We start from the raw sequence: 18351 nt of genomic DNA, 5'->3' as shown, positions 1-18351 counted from the left end.
TTATACATGATGGTTCAAGAGGAATGTCACTTAATTTATACGATGATTCTACATGTGGAAATAAACTGAAAAATTCCTAATAACACCTGTCCAATTTTTAATCATTACAGAACTGGAGGGGGCTGAAGACTATACAATCCATGAATGATTATGAAAACAAGTATGAATATTACTTGCAAAATGTTGTGTAGGCACTGTGGTGGAAAGAATAATTGTGGGACAGTTGACTGATCCATCCTACAAGAACTGCTCAAAAAGGCCCTCACCCATCACAGTATATTTGGCAACACAATGGATTATGTGTTGTGTTGCACATCAAACTTGATCTAGGCAGGCTTTAATGTGGACAACTGCATCAGTGTTGCAAGTGACAAGATCTTCACGACTATCAATGTTCATACTGTACTCATCCCGCTTTAACCAACCCCATAAAAAAGTGTATAATGTGGTAGGTCTCATTAGCTGGCAGGCCAGTTAATGGGTCCACCATTGCTATTCTGTTGCTGAGGAAATGTGATGTTCAGATACTGGAGTACTTCTCTGGTACAGTGAATTTGTGATCCACCATGCTGCAGGTCCATTTTTGCCATCATTACTCTAATGTCACAGGTTTCCAAAATTGTAGGTATGTCTTTCGTCAGAAAATGTGTGTATGGTGTGCCTGACATGCAATTTGGCAGGAAGATAAGCCATCATCAGATCATCAAACATACCACACCATAAGTTCTATGAGAACCCTAACCTGGAACCTTGTTCTCCTAATGTCATGTGGATTCTCGAACACCCATGTATGAGAACTTTGTGTGTTCATGATACCAGTGTCTGTAAATGTAGCCTCATCTGTAGCTAAAGTGTACTGCTGATGTATCTTTGTAAACCAACCATTCTCAAAACTGTTATCTGCTTACTGAGTTACCTGGATGCAGATGTTGCACAAGCTGCACACAAAATGGCTACAAGTTCTTAAAATATAGTGTGCAATACTCACATTTGTGAAATATTGAGCTGACAGCTATTGCAACATGTGCTGTTGATATGACTCTCTTGTACCATTGTGATAATGTCTGCCCTTTCCTCAGATGACTGGATGGTCTTATGTTCTGATATTAAAGTGTTGACTGCTTAGTGCTCTGGATTCATGTAACTTTTGAAAAACCCTGGAAAATATGTTGGCTGAGTGGAAATATCTCTGGTAATCATACTGACATAAAACACTGTGCAATGTTTGCATCAGAATTGGTATATGACATGGCTTTTTTCATAGATAACACAGCTTCTGATGGGGTAGTATAAGCCTGTGACAGGACTGGAGTAGGTGACTGAAATACTTGTTTTGTGTATCTGCTTGGTTGCTATTTTGGTTGAAGAGTTTTATCTAAGTAATAATGAATAATAGCTTTGAGTATAATCTATGTGTTTTACTCCCAGGAATTTGTAAATGCCATTTTGGGTTTTTTTAAATTTTGGAAGCATCCGCAAAATCAGGAATTTTTTTTCTAGCTGAACAAAGTCATACTCTAATGATAATTCACAGGCTTATGAAATAATAAATAGCAATTTTTTCTTGGGAGGAGGGGAGGGGGGGGGTTAATTCAAGTACCTTTTCTGGGGATTTCCCTGAAATGACATTTGCACTGTGAAACTACTTGAAGTCAAGTAGAGCCACGGGTAGACGAAAGAATGTTCCCCCAGTACGTTTGAGAGCCCCATCATATGTGATCCACATCACCTTGACTACATGATGAATCACCAAATCTAAAACAAAACAAAAAAATCTTGTTTACAATTGACACATGATGTTAAGTGCACAACTGAGCCATTTGGCAAGAGAATACAGTTTTCAAACATGTACTGCAAATTTAGAAAGTCACAGCCTAGCTTGTCACAGAATCTTCTTAACCTCTGGTTCAAGCTCTCCAATAGACACAGAAACAGGAGTCAAAACTAGTCCTGGTAGTTATAATGTAGATGGTGAGCTTCATTGCAATACTGTTACAAAGGCTGGTCTTCCCAGTTTTAACTTTCAGTTGCTGGAATGATCCATGTATGATCTTGGAACTCTGATAAAAGTTAATGATTGTCTTAATTTGCAGTACAATCTGAATATGCACACAATTGATTCTAAAACAATAGGTGGAGCAATCTTTCAACATACTGAAAGAAGACCCACAGGATACAAACTCAGGGCAAAAGATTAACTATTATATTCCTTGATGCTATTTGCCTAAGGGGTACCAATGTTTGCCGTACACAATTTGCTTAAGACCTACTACTGAATCGCCTTTCACAGTCCAGTTTACAAGCAGCAACAAGGGTCATGCATTTCTTGTAGAGGAAACAGTATCCATAGGAGAGGGAGGCACTTGAGGTACCTTCTTGTATTTGACTCTTGGTAGCACACCATTCACTCCAGCTTGCAACTGCCTGACTAATCAGGATGATTTTGAACTGCTTGTGAGATGCATTGCACAAATGTTCTGATCAATAAGAACATTCATAGTGGTGCCCATTTCTGCATCATGGATTTATTTCTAGATAATATCTTAAAAGGAGGGGTACAGCAACAGGCAGCTGCATGGCATTGTCATGTGCCATCTAGAGGCGTCCTTCCTAAGCAGCCAGAATCCCAAACAACTCACGTGGTTCAGATGCCATGATGAAATTTTCATGTCTGCACTGAGGATCATGTTACACTACCCATATCCCTACATAACCTCAACATCTTCTCTCCCATTTGCCTCACATTGTCCTCCTCAACCTCACATGCCAACTTCCTCAGTGTTGACCTCCACCTCAAGGATTGCTACATCAGTACCTCCACCTATATCAAACTTACCAAATACCAGCTTTAACTCCTTTACAACAGCTGCACCCATTCCATACCAAGAAGTCACTTCCACAGAGAAGAGCCACCTGTGGCTGTTACATCTCCGGTGATAAGCAGTCCCTATCCAAATATATGAAGGAACTCATTGGGGCCTCTACAGACCAGAATTGCCCACCCAGACTTCTACAGAAACAGATCTTTCTTGCCTTGTCTCTCCAGTCTCCTACTAACTCCCATATATCCACAGTTTAGCCACAATGGTGCACTACCCTTGTGACTCAGTACCATTCAGCAATGGAGCAACTGAATCAAATTCTCCATCATGGTTTCAACTACATCTCAACTTGCCCTGAAATGAGTACTACCCTATCCACTATCTTTCCCACCAGTCCCATGGTGGTATTCTCCTGCTCACCAAACCTATGCAGTATCTTTGTGTATCCCTACTCTACTCTTGCCCTGGCTCACACCCCTGCAATAGACTTGGATGGAATATCTCTCCCATAATTCTCCCACCAGCACTTATCCCAGTCCAGTCACAGACATCTTATAACCCTTCAAAGGCAGGGCTACTTTTGAAAGCAGTCATGTGATCTACAAACTAAGCTGCAACTAATGTGCTGCTTTAGGGTGGTCACAACACCTTACAAGCTGTCTGTCCTCATAAATGGCTACTGATAAACTGTGACCAAGAGACAGAAGGAGCACCCATTTTTTGAATATGCTGCCCAACACAAAGTGCTTCTCTTCAGTGACTGCACCACAGCCTGTGCTATCATGATCCTTTCTAGGCAATGCCATCTTTTCTGAATTGCACAGGTGGAAATTCTCCCTGCAGTACATCCTACATTCATATAACCCCCTGGCCTCAACATTTGCTAGCACCATCCCCCATTCCCGAGCCTGTTCTCGCTCCACTCCAGTACAATGCAGCCTTCTGTTCCACCAATGCACTCACTAGTCCTTTCCGCTTCTTTATTTCTCTCCATTTCTTATTTCTCCTCTCCTTCCCCCCCCCCCCCCCACCCATTCAATCCCCCAGACTGCAGGTAGCAGCCCCTACCCTGCCTCCAACACATCTCTGCTCACTCCCATAAGCAGCTCCATGACTTCACTGACATTACCCTGCTATTTGCTGTTCCCCCCTCCCCCTCCCTCCATGCCTCCTCATTACACACCCACTGATGGATTGTTGCTCTCATCAGGCAGAGTTATGACACTGTTGTTCAACATGGGCCAGAGACAGTGGTCATATATGTCTGAGTTATGCTTTTGTGAATGAGTGTCCATTTTCTACTTCAGAAGAAGGCCTTCTTGTCAAAAACCAAAATGTTAAATTGTAAAGCAGTCTTTTTTTTGTATGTGACTGTCTATGACTTGGCATGAGCAGCAATCTATGCTTTTCATAATGATGTTGTTATTCTGTCCTGGATTCTGATTGTTTAGTATACCTACTTGGTTATGTATATTACACTTACTTTTGAGTTGTGTGTACAGAACATTCAATTCTTATTTCATTTTGTATGATGAAGATTTACTTTCTGTGGAACATTTTTGTATTATCATCAAGCCATTGGTTCTGGAATTGAACTGTGACTTTTATGTTTGCTTTGGATGGCAAATAAGGCAACGGCCTTGCCGCAGTGGCTACACCGGTTCCCGTGAGATCACCGAAGTTAAGCGCTGTCGGGCGTGGCCGGCGCTTGGATGGGTCACCATCCCGCCGCCACGTGCTGTTGCCATTTTTCGGGGTGCACTCAGCCTCGTGATGCCAATTGAGGAGCTACTCGACCGATTAGTAGCGGCTTCGGTCAAAGAATACCGTCCTAACGGTCGGGAGTGCGGTGTGCTGACCACACGCCCCTCCTTATCCGCATCCTCCTCGGAAGATGACACGGCGGCCGGACGGTCCCGGAAGGGCCACTTGTGGCCTAAAGACGGAGCTTTTTTTTTTGGATGGCAAATAACCATTTATCATAGGCAGATAGGCATCAGCCTCCACTAAGGAACCACCATCAGACTAGCAAGTCACATAATTAGCTTTTTCTGTCTGTTTCCATAGTTTAATTCTCAAGTTAATGATAGTATGATGGATAGCATATGTGCATACTGTGGGTGTGGATGAAGGAGGAGCTGACCAAAGTTTTCAAACAGCTAAAGAGACTTATTGCCTTGGTCAGCAGTCTCTGCTGCTACCTTGGGATCTGGTGGCAGTGTAGAAAGTGGAGCATTGCATGGGATGCATCAGGTGTCACTCATTTCACCCAAATGCTTGCAGGGTGCAAGTAGAGGTTGTAATCTGAAGCATCATACCCAGATTTGATTGGGGTCCTTTGATTTGAAACTGAGTGGAAGTCTCAACAAGAGGCACCATCGATTCTGTGACAGTCACGGCTGCAGATGTCTGGACCTGTGTTGTGGAGCATATATCAAAAAGACAGATTAGATGCCTTAGGAGGGGGAATGTTCATTTCTGTTCTCTTCAACAGTGTCAGTATAGAGACAGGTATTACTAATACTGATTTTGTCACAATGATGATGGTTACTAAAGTTCATAAATCTATAAAGAAGACTAGGAGAGTATTTATACATAGAAGAAGCAGATAAGTAGTTGTTAACATCCCACTTAAGAGAATGAATGGACATCATTTGGTACCAATATGATGGACATAGAGGAAATATGGGCAAAGTTTAAACTGATTGTAAATTGTGCTCAGGAGACATAATCAAATTCTTATCAAAAGATCTTGCTGAGAACGTTTGAAAATTCTGGTAATACATAAATTTACAAAATGGGTTGAACATTTCTATCTAGTCACTTGTCAGCCAGTTTGGGATGGCAATAGAAGACAGCAAATGGAAAGCTGAAGTTTTAAATTTCACTTTTATGAAATTATTCATGCAGAATGATTGTACAAACATACTGTCATTTGACTGTCACACAGACTCTGATATGGAGGACATAGAAATAGGTATCTGTGGCATAGAAAAGCAACTGAAAGAGTTGAAAACAAATAAGTCACCAGGTCCAGATGGAATCCCAGTTCAGTTTTACAAAGAGTGCTAGGTGGCACTGGCCATTTATTCAGCTTGCATTCATCATGAATCAGTTACCAGTGCAAAGACACAAGCAAATGGAGAAAATTGCCTGTGACTCCTGTGTATAAGAAAGGTAGAAGAAAAGATCCCCATAATTACAGATCAATATCCTTAACATTGGTCTAGTGCAGAATTCTTGAACATATTCTTAGTTCCGATATAATAATTTTTCTTCAGAGAGAAAAGCTTCTGTCCACATGAGAGATGCTTTCTGAATCCATGCTCCCTATATAAGCGGGCAGTGCATGCCAGCGGAACCATTCCGCTGTGAGCTCTATCTGCAACAGCATTGAAGCACTATGCCTCGTCGACGTGTGCACCGTCAACGCCGCCACCGCATGCCTGTCTACAAACACATAATAAGCCTCGAAAACAAGAAAACAAACTTGGCACAAATGGAACAGCACAAAGTGTGATATTGAATTGATTGATTTTCTTCCGTGGTTGTCGAGTTAATTTCAGTCTCAATGCTGGCACAGGGAGTACTGGAAGTGGATGGTTTACTCTAGCTATTTTCTGATGTGAGAATGCCTCTCTATCTGAATTGGAATCATTTGCCGACCGATTAATTATTAATTCTTAATAAAGTGCGATCTGTAGCGTCAGCCATTAACCGGGGAGCGTACATTGCGAACCAGGGGCTCAAGGATGCAACAGTTTGAAAAAATTAACAAAGCATAGTGCCGCACTGCCCGCTGAGTGCCTAGCAATTCGGTGACGCAACCCGCCCGACTTGGCTTGGCGCCTTGCCGGCGGACACACCAGCGGAGCACACTGCTAAAACAGCTACAGCACGCGTAGGGGATAATGCCCGCCTGCTGGTGCCTGCAGAGTCTAAGTCCCTTAGCAGCGGTGAATCCATGCTAATGCATGGTTTCAGAAAGCATCACTCATGTGAATTTTAGCTTGTCATTTTCTCACATGCTGTCCTGCAATCCATTGGTGGAGGCCAACAGGCAGATTCCACTCTCCTGGATTTCCACAAAGCATTATTTGATGTGGTACACCACTGCAGACTGTTGTGAAGGTCTGAGGATATGGATTAGATCCCCATATGTTTAAGTGGTTCAAAGACTTCTAAGTGATAGATCCCTGAACATCATCAGGAAGTATGATAGGGTTGCTCTTATTCTCTATACACATAAATGACTGGACAGAAAGGGCGAGCAGTAATCTGTGGCTGTTTGCTCATGACACCATGGTGTGTGGAAAGGTGACATCACTGAGTGACAGTAGGAGGACAAAAGATGACTTAGACAGAATTGTTAATTGATTTGATGAATGGCAGCTTGCTCTAAATATAGAAAACTGTAGGTTAATGTGGATGAGCAGGAAAAACAATTCTGTAATGGCCAAATGCAGCATTAGTAGGATGCTGCTTGAAACAGTCGCATTGACACTGCAAAGTGATATGAAATGGAATGAGCGTTTTGTCTGGTAGTGCAGAAGGTGAATGCTTGCCTATATTTTATTTGGAGAATTCTGTTAAACGGTAGATCATTTATAAAGGATATGGCATAGATAGTTCTAGTACAACTCATTTTTGAGGACTGTTTCAAACCAGTTTGGATTAAAGCAAGACACTGAAGCAATTGAGAAGCAAGCTGCTAGATTTGTTACTGGTAGGTTCAGCTGGCATGCAAGTGTTACTGAGATACTTCATGTATTCTCTTTTTGTGAGGCACTATGCAGGAATTTAGAAAACTGTCATTTGTGGCCGATTACAGAATGATTCTATTGCCATTAACATACATTTCACCAAGGGTCATAAAGGTAAGATGCAAGAAATTAGGGCTCATACAGAGTCTGTTATACAGTCATTCTTTGCTTGCTCTATCTGCATGTGGAACAGAAATGGAAATGACTAGTAGTAATATATGGCATCCTGTACCATACACTATGTGGTAGCTTGTGAATTATGTATGTATGTACATGTAGAAGTAGATGTATATCCTTGCTATCTACATAGTCTTATGAGACACTGTTGTGTTTGCAAGTTCCTGAGCTTAATAGTTTTTTTCCTTGACAGTTTGATGCTTACATCAGAAAGGGGGGAGGGGAGTTGCTAGGAAGGTAGTTCAACACTTTTGTTGTTCTGTTTCAAATACATTTACTTTATTTAAGAATGTTTAATAGTCAAGGTTACAGCAAATCCAAACTGAAATGTTTTGTATCATTATCAGTTTTCACGTGAATGGAGAATTAACATGAAAGGAACATTGTTTACTCCAACAAGAAATGTATGTCCAGTTGAAATGATGTCACTGACTACATTTGGAACACTGGTAATTGGTGTCTTATAAATATACTGCATTTCTGGCTGGACGAATGGGCAATCCAAGACAAAAACATGCCCCTAGAATGGGATCTTACTATGTTTGGGTAAAAACAGCACACACAATAATGAACACTACCCATCTAAGAAAACTTTAGATCTGACCAGGTACAGTGCAATAGTAATATGACTAAAGAACTCACATGAGTGACAAGTACTGTCGCAAAACCTGTTCAGCGTGCAACTTTCACTAACTGGTCACTGCCTTGATAATGAGCAATCTTTGTTCATTGTATATAATACATGTTTTGCTCAAGCTGTGCTTTGTCTGCTGAGGAATGTCTTCAAAGCTCTATAAACAGCTATAATTTTTGCCTACAGACACGGGATCCACATTCAGGAGGACTGCAGTTCAAGATCCCCTTCTAGCCATCCAAATTTAGGTTCCCCATGATTTCCATAAATCACTTAATGCCAAGGCTGTGATGATTCCAACGAAACGTCATGGCCAATTTTCTTTCTCAACCTTCCCTGATCCGAGCTTGTGCTCCATACCTAACAGACCTGTTGTTGTCAGAACATCAACCCTAATCTTCCCTCATTTTTATATATGTAACAGTATCAATATCAAGTTGCCACACCTGTCCACGAAGACTTTCCTATCTGCACAGCAAGGTGACTACATGCACAGCTTCCAACAGGAACATGGCTGTGCCAAGTAAAGCAGTTGAGTTAGTTCTGACTATGTCTGCATCGACAGATGAGTTTCTTGAGCAATACCACCCTTAATAAAATCTTCACAGGTTTCCTGCCACATAATATCACATAGTGAGTGAGACATTTCAGAAAGGCTACTCTCCTTTGCATGTCCTGGTGAAGAAAAACACTCACAAGTAGTGCAGGAAGAGGTGTATGTGTGGAAATAGGATTACAACATGCCCAGATGAAATGTGTGCCCATAAGGAGCACAGTGCTGCATTGTGCTGCAGCAAGAGAGAGAAAGAGCTAGTAGACAGATCATTCAAAAATAAATTTGAACAGCCAGCATTATTCTTGATTGTAGAGAAAGAAAACAGGTGTGTAACTAATGGAGGCACTTTGTTATTACTGAAAATTATTCATTGATGACAAAATGTTATATGTATACATAAGTATGACAGTTAAATGTTTGATCCTTCCAGAATGAAATTTTCACACTGCAGCGGAGTGTGTGCTGATATGAAACTTCCTGGCAGATTAAAACTGTGTTATTTCTTATTGTTTCACACTAAGGTAATTCAAAACACTCAAAACTGATATTCAAAATGGCTTCTTCAATGTGAGACTGTTCACTCACTAAGACCCAGCTAACAGAAAAACACAGAGAATACAATGTACATTGCTTACACTAATCATGATATTGGATCTGGGAGAGTAGACAGAATACAACTGTTTCAAATTTTAGTGAACAAGGGTCTCCAACATCTAGTAAGAGCAATAGAAAGTACACACACGAAGACAAATATCAGGACTCTAGATGACACCACCCAAGTTGAGTCAACCCGTGGCCATAGATAAGAGTGGCCTCTCTCATCCACAGTATTTTTATACTGTTGTCATTAATGAATGGGGGAAGTAAATACCTACATATTTTAAGATTAACTATTTCATTCTAAACATGATGCTCTTTGCAATTGGCCAAGTGATTTTAGTGGACTCAGAAAATGATCAGCAATGAAGGCTGCAGATACTTAAGAACATAGGACAGAAATACAATTTGAATATCTTTGCAGCAAAGACCAAAGTGAAGGCATTCCGAGAAAGTGAGCCATTATAGTTGACAACAACAAAACAATATTGCAGGTCAGCAAGTTTTTATATCTGACAATAAGTTAATGTATTACTTTTGGAGAAGTTCAGTGGAAACTACCCCTCATCAACAGGAGAATAAAGAAAGAATACCAACAGTGATAAGAGGGTAAGAAAAAGAAGGGGAAACTCAAGATAGAGCTGAGTAGCATCCAATGTCAACTGCCCACCAATATAAACTTGTTACACAAATTAACAAAATGGATGATTGTGATCATTACAGGGATCAGTGCAATAAACCTTACCATTTTGAGATTTATCTGAAACTAAACTTCAGATGGTAGGGAAGAAGTAAAAATGAACATACAAATGTGTATACACACACAGAAAATGAATGTTGGCATAAATATACAAACTACATAACATTGACAGGAAGAGGTTGTAATATCATAGAAAATGAAGCTCTTGAGAGAGAGGGTGAGGATTTATGAATCTACAGTTTAAGAATTAACAAGGAGAGGTACTTGAGTTAACCTATTTCTTGATTGACTCTCTTCTGCCTGCAAAAAAGAACCCTTTTTCCTCATACCCAACCATAAACATACAGTGTCATTTCATCTAAGAAGCACCATAAAGAGACAATTACTACCTAACATATATCTATCGCTAACATGTTGTATGTGGCAACAGTGACTTGTTTCACACAGCTGCTGTCTGTGTTCATCACTGATATTCAACAGTTAAATTGTTGCTACTACCTCGCAGTGGTATTGTAGGATCTCAAACGTCAGCGAGTGCATGGTGATGAAGTAAATATGCTATTTGTCTGAAGGCTTCCAATTCTGATGACTAAGTTCTGGAGCCAGGTGCAATGGTGGAAGAAGCAATCATAAAATACAAAATGGTTGGGTAATTTACTTGCTGGTCCAGAAATGTCAAGAAACATATACTCTGCCATTGCTCATTGCATTGCTTAAGCATCTTGTGTCACAAGACCACTGAAGTAGTCCTTACCTATTTGTTAGGTATTTTGTCATTATTCCATCACATGTAACTCTGATACATGCTAAACCATCGTTAGTGATAAGCTTCTTTATTAATTACTGTGCTAAACATTTAACTCAGGCAGTATCAAATCTCACTGGACAGTTGTTTTCACTATGACCAGTTGTGCCATCTAGACTTGTTATTGGAAAGTGTGGATAAGAGAAATGCACAGCAAATTTGGCGGGGTTACTGCAGATTAAATGTGTCAGTACTTAGTGGGTATCTTCCATTACCACTGGACTGAGCCTACAATGTGCAGGCAATAAGGTCAAAACATAAATGTCCCTAATCATATACAAGTTGCAGAAAGAGGAGTGTGCAACAATGAACAACAGATATGGGGAATGTATAGCAGACTGTTAGCATCTATGTCAGGCTTACAATGAACAGAGTGCCCTGCTGGTGAAGTTTTCTGTCTTCTTTTCTATTCTCATATTTTGAAGCATCCCACTTCCCTTGTAGTGGAGTCTTAATTGCATTTTTCTCTTATGTTTGTGATTCCTGGCATTGCATTTATTTTGTATATAATCAGTTGCAGAATTGTTAAGTTACTCATGTTTGAATGGACTCTTCTTTCCAAGCAAAGCTAATATTTCATGATTAACATGAAATATGCCTTATAACAAAGCAAATATACATGTCTATTGGCAATGAAAATCCACTAGTTTTTTCTTGTTTTATTATAATTAGTACTACCCATGTGAGGACAAGTATTCGAGGTTTATGCCTCTTTCAGGAATTGCCAATTTTTAATTTTCATTGTACAATTTGTGAGTAATAACAACTTGCAAAATGTTCCAATCTCAAACTTTATTGTGCAAAGTATAAACTGCTACATACCATATAAAGGAGACATTGGGTCACAGGCAGTCACAATGAAAAGCCTGCTACATGTGAGCTTTTGACCAAAGGCCTTTTCGTGAAGTTGACAACACACACACATTCGTGCAAGTCCAACTCACAAACACATGACCACTGTATCTGACCAATGAGCCCAACTTTTATTTAAAAACTTTAAGAGTTTTTGTATAAAAAATTTGGAGGCATTACTTTTCAGCATGCCATAATATTTGCTAACACAAAAATTATGAGTAATGGTGGCTTGATGAGACAGTCTGAAAACATATTAAAAACTCTATGTGGCTTTGAGAATACTGAAATGGGAAAAGAGGTGAACACCAGCACCCAAGATGGCGGAGATGTTGTGTGTACAAGTGAGTAGTGTTCCTGCGAAAAACGAAAATAATATCGGTAAAAGTACAGTGTGTGTGAATTGTAAGGACGAAATTATTAAGTTAAATGAGTGTATTTCTAGCCTTCAGCAAATCGTCAGTGTATTGAGTAGTGAGATGTCAGAACTTCGAAAAGAAATAAGTGAGTAATTAGTCAAACAAAAGGCCAGTTCTCTTCCGCAAAAAAACTCTAACGCGTGGACAAATATACCATATAAAAACAGAGGTGTGAATACCAAAGCAGCACCAGGGAGTAAAAACACCAAACAGTTGGCGGTTAAAAACAAATTTGACGTTCTTTCCGTGAGTGAAGAGGCGGATTTAGGCCAAACATCGGTAAGGGAACTGAACTTCTGAACAAACTTTGTAATCAGAAAGGTGATACAGGCTCTGAGTTCAGCATTAACGCAAACAATGAAGGTACGAAATTGAGCATGCCATCTATTGTACATAATAATGGGACATCTACTGCACGTAGTAATGAGAAAGACACTATCAATCAAAACGTACAACAGTGCAAAGACGAAAGTAATGTATTATTTTTAACGGACAGTCACGAGAAAAATGACGAGACTATTCAAAGAAAACACGAAATACGACGCAACAGGTTTTCTGAAGCCAGCAGCAACAGCAAAAAACATTAATGGTGTTGATTTACAAGACAAAATGTCGGGAAAAAATGACTATGTCGTGTGTATAGCGGGTGCAAATGATGTTGCGAAAAACGAAGCAAATAACTATCTCACTGAACTAAAGAAATTTCTGGAACGCAGTAAACAAAAAAATACGATAGTTGCAACATTACCACACAGATATGATCTAATGTATCACTCGTGTGTAAATCAAGAAATTCGTAAAACTAACATTAAAATAAAGCAGATGTGTTCTTTGTTTGGAAAATGTAGCGTCCTTGATATAGGCAAATTGCACAGATGCCAGCATACCAAACACGGAATGCATCTAAATTACGAAGGAAAAAACGTTGTATGTAAAATGATAAATGAAATCATTGCGAACAGAGAGAGCGAACAGAAAAATTCCATGTACCGGTATGGGACCAGTCTCAGCAAAAGAAAAAGAAGCATCCTCAAAAGCAGCAGAGTCGTCAGTGGCGGAACCAACAGCTAAAACAACATATTCAGCGATAACTACTGCCAGTCCTACACGCAACAGAAAACAAACTCAGCGTTTTTTTATGGTGAGTAACACGAGAGATGAGGATTCAAAGTTGCGTGAAGCATCTCTCTCGTGTGTTCAATATGAGTTTTACACACCCCAAGCAATACTATCAACTAATGTACTGAAAAAAGCCACTCCTAACAAACATCACGCAAATGCAGAGGTGAGAAAAAATCAAACTTTGTCTTTATTCCACCAAAATATATGTAGCCTCAAGAATAAAATAGACCAGTTGCTAATAAATTTAAAAGACGAGTGTGAAAGTGATCCTGATATACTGTGTTTCTCAGAACATCACGTTATAAGTGGGATCCACATGATACAGATTGAGAAATTTAGTTTAGCTACTCATTACTGTAGATCTGTTATGGAAAAAGGTGGTGTTGCAATATTTATAAAAAATAATATAGTGTATAAATCCCTAGATTTAAGCAAATACTGTGATGAACAACATTTTGAGGCGTGTGGCATTGAGTCAACAGTAGACAGTGCAACTGTTATTGTTCTGGCTGTTTGCAGGGCACCTGCTGGAAATCTAAATGTATTTCTAAGACAAACTGAATCACTTCTGGCCCACCTATGTAGGAAAACTAAATCTATCATTGCTATGGGTGACTTCAATGTGGACCTTTTGACAGAAAATAGAAACAAGACAGACTTTGAACATTTAATGTACTGTTACAATTTAGTACCTGTGGTGGACACTCCAACTAGAGTAACTGCCAGCTCTAGCACTTTAATAGATAATGTATTTGTAGATAAGGATATTTGCAATAATTTAACCATGAAAAATATTATAAATGGTCTCTCTGATCATGAAGGGCAATTCCTCACTCTAAACCAAATGAATGTACAAAGAAAAGAAAATTTCATTTGGAAAACATTTAGGATTATAAACAGACACACCACTGAAATCTTTAATCAGCAATTACGGCTTGTGGACTGGTCTCCTGTATAAGCTACAGCTGATGTTAATTCAAAATTTAATACATTTATCAATGAAGTTACAAGCCTTTTGGAAGAAGCATTTCCTAAAAAATCAGTGAGAGAAAACCTGTTCAAATCTGGAAACAAGCCTTGGATTACTAAGGCATCAAAATCTCTTGTAAAACAAGAAGAGAACTATATGCTGCAGCCAGGAGTTCAAATGATAACAGTAGGATTACACACTATAAAATCTACAGTAAAGTTCTGAATAAGACAATTCAGGCAGCAAAGAACGTGCTTGAAGGCAGAAATTGACAACTCGAGCAATAAAGTAAAAACTATCTGGAAATTTGTAAAGAAGGAAACGGGGAAAAAATGCAGTTTGTAGTGAAAATATGCAAATCAAAAGTGAGGGTAATCTTGTTAGCGATCCAAAAACAGTTGCAGACACATTCAACAACAATTTTTTAACAGTAACAGAAAAAATAGGTTTACAAGGGTCCATGAAGCGAGCCATCAATCTTTTGAAAGCTATAGTACCTGGTTCAGTACAACACATGAAGATAAAAACAGTCACTGTTCAAGAAATTGAAAGAGTTATTAAGTCCCTGAAAAGTAAAAACTCTGCTGGAATTGACAACATTTCTAACAAATTATTAAAATACTGCTCCAGCCATGTAAGTAAAGTACTTTGCCACATTTTTGATGCATCAGTTAAGAAAGGAATAGTTCCTGATAGGCTTAAGTATGCAGTTGTAAAACCGCTGTATAAGAAGGGGGATAAGACGGATACTGCTAACTATAGGCCAATATCACTACTGACGAGCTTTTCAAAGGTTTTAGAGAAACTAATGCATGCCAGGATAGTTAAGCATCTCAGTGAACACAATAGCTTCAGCAAAAGTCAGTTTGGATTTTAGAAAGGTTTGTCAACAGAAAATGCAATATTTGCATTTACTGGCAAATTCTTGGAATCTATCAACAAAAAACTGAAAGTGATTGGCATATTTTGTGACCTAACAAAAGCATTTGACTGTGTAAATCACCAAATTCTTTTACAAAAAGCTGCACGTCATGGTGCAGCAGGGAAATGGCTCGACTCATATCTGTCAAACAGGAAACAAAAAGTTGTAGTAGATAGTCAAGATGGTGTCCCAGTATTTTCAGAATGGGGTATCATCACATGTGGAGTGCCGCAGGGCTCAGTTCTGGGCCCCCTACTTTTTATTATATTTATAAATGAACTTCCTCTCTCTACGGAATATTGTAGATTCACCATTTTCGCGGATGACACTACACTACTTATTGATAATTCAGTAGACACGCTTGAGGCAACAGCAAATAAGGTTTTAAATGAAACGGTGAACTGGTTCAACATTAATGGTCTTATTTTAAATTACTGTAAAACAAACTACATTCAGTTCCACAAAACATCCAAAGATGAGGAAATATTTGTAAAGGTAGGTGAGCAGACAATAACCATGGTAGATTCCTCAAAATACCTAGGCTTGCATATTGATAGCAAACTGAATTGGTCAAACCACATCGCAGATCTGTGCAAAAGACTAAGTTCAGCAACATATGCATTGCGTATTGTTTCTTCTTATAGAAATATGGAAACCATGAAGTCAGCGTATTATGGTTACTTTCATGCAATTATGGCATTTGGAATTTATTTTGGGGAAATCAGCCACTGGCTAAAAAAGTACTGTGTGTACAAAAAAGAGCCATAAGGATCATGTGTGGAGTCCATCCTAGAGCCACATGCAGGAATCTTTTTAAGAAGCTTGAAATACTTACATCCACTGCGCAATATATATTCTCGTTGATGTGCTTCATAAGGAAAGAAAAATCCATCTTTAAGCTGAATAGTGCATATCACAGTCACAATACTAGAAGGAAACATGATATCCACTATGAACAGCCAAATCTAAGTATGGTGCAGAAAGGAGTCCGTTTCAGTGGCTGTAAGATTTTTAATGCCCTCCCTTCAAGAATTAAGTGTTTGGTAGATGATGATCTCTTGTTTAAAAATACCTTAAGGCAGTTGCTATTGCAAGGATCATTTTATACATTAGAAGAGTTCCTGAACTACAGTGTTTAACATCTCTTGTATTGTAAATTGCAAATGTATGCCCAAATTTATATTTGTAATACCGAATATTTTTATTGTAAACATATATTTTGCAATATTTATTTCTCTGTAACACTTATCATTTTGTAATCTTTATCTCTCTCTAAAATGTATTTTTGTAGTGGGATCTAAGTTACTGTTTTTGTTTTGTTTTATGTATTACCATAAATTCTGGCCAAAAGCTTGTAAAATTGACACGTTCCATATCCTGTGATAGTGTCACAACATGGATCACCGGAACAAGAGATAAATAAATAAAATAAATAAATAAAAAAAAAACACGTAGAAAATGCCAGTATTAAAAACATTATATCAACAGCAGATTTATATTATATCCAGAAAAATTATAAATATGGATGTGTGTGTGTGTGTGTTCCACATCTCCTCCTAAACCAATGGAGGAGCGATTTCAACAAAACTTGGTACACATGTCCCTTACTGTTGGGTAACAACCAATGTGGGGACAAGATGCATGAGAAACTGCCTCATCATGCATGACTTAAATTTATTACTTTTTTGCTACTAACTCTGTTCACACAATATTTTATTGACAGTATGCACATATACCACTGAATGTACCTACAAAAATATATCACTGTACAACACATAGTTCATGACATATGACATCATAAACACACTGAGATACATGAAGAAATGCTGCACCATGAGTGAGGTTTTAATACATTTATTTTTTGCTACCAAGACACTCCTACATCTGAGTTAGCTTAAGGAAATCCCTGACAGCTGCAACACTTTTGACAGCTTTCAACTGTGAAGTGAAACCGGCTTTAGGCAAAAATTATAGGCGTTTATAGAGCTCTGAAGAGGCATTGCCACAGAAACATTTTCTGAACTCAGTTTATGGAAAATGTTGGGGATCATGTTTCTTAATTTGGATACTGTACTTACACGTTTGCACATAATGTAAATTTCTTTGCATGACTCTTTCATAATTTCAAAGGTGTTTTCACAAATACATGGAAATATTATTTTTTTGATACTTTGCTACAATCACAGTTATTTTTTTTGTTTTTGTTTCTAACAGAGAACTGGAAAAATGAATACACAGGCAATGAATGCCAGGTTTGTCAGCTAGTTGTTTCACACATGCAACATCTTCATTAAGCTCAAAATTCACAAATCAAGAAAAACCAGAATGTTCAAAGGCTTCTTGTAGCATGAACATGCTACAAATGGATGTAAAATGTTAACACTGTGCTACTCTCTGCCAATTCACCCACTCATGTTTTCCCCTTCTTTGTTCCTTTCCTTCTGCTTCATGACTGCATATTATGATAATGAATATTGATTATAGTTTGTGGGAGATATGTCAAGATTGATGAAAACTGTTTTAATTTTAACAATGGAGATTGGTTCTCTTGTAAAGAAGGCACATATGAAGAGAATATTATTGGTGAAGGAAATGTCAGTCACTATCAGAATGATAGTGATAGGGCTGCTGGAGATGGGAAATCTCCTGAAATCATCAGGAGTGGAAGAGTAAGAAAAAGTCTGGTGTGAATGAAAGACAGTGCTGTATTACAGAAATGTAATCGCAGATGTTCCAGAGACTTTCAATGACATTTATTGCAGATTGGATAAAAAAGAATGGCTTCAGGCTGTATCAGCACTACTAACAGTAAGTGGGTTTCTAAAGTGAAAATGTAGTGATAATGTCAACATTAGTAATTATAAAGCTAGACAAATGCTAATGATTATTTTCAAAGAAAAGGTTTTGAGTACAATGAAACATGTAGGAAGGATGACAACTCTGAGACCACCAATTGCTGTTATTAATCATGAAAAATGATTACAAATCAAATGAATGTAAAAAGTGCATTTC

General features: G+C 38.6%; 1 protein-coding gene across 1 annotated transcript in view; it reads right to left on the bottom strand.

The window, feature by feature from the left end:
• LOC126250209 (M protein, serotype 5-like) overlaps positions 1–18351 on the bottom strand; it is a 296377-nt gene that overhangs the window by 154017 nt on the left and 124009 nt on the right. The window lies entirely within an intron of this gene.

The sequence above is a fragment of the Schistocerca nitens genome, chromosome 1 (genome assembly GCF_023898315.1).
Source record: "Schistocerca nitens isolate TAMUIC-IGC-003100 chromosome 1, iqSchNite1.1, whole genome shotgun sequence".
Classification (NCBI taxonomy): domain Eukaryota; kingdom Metazoa; phylum Arthropoda; class Insecta; order Orthoptera; family Acrididae; genus Schistocerca; species Schistocerca nitens.
Note: the sequence above shows the minus strand (reverse complement) of the source record. Positions and strands in the feature narration are given on the sequence as shown.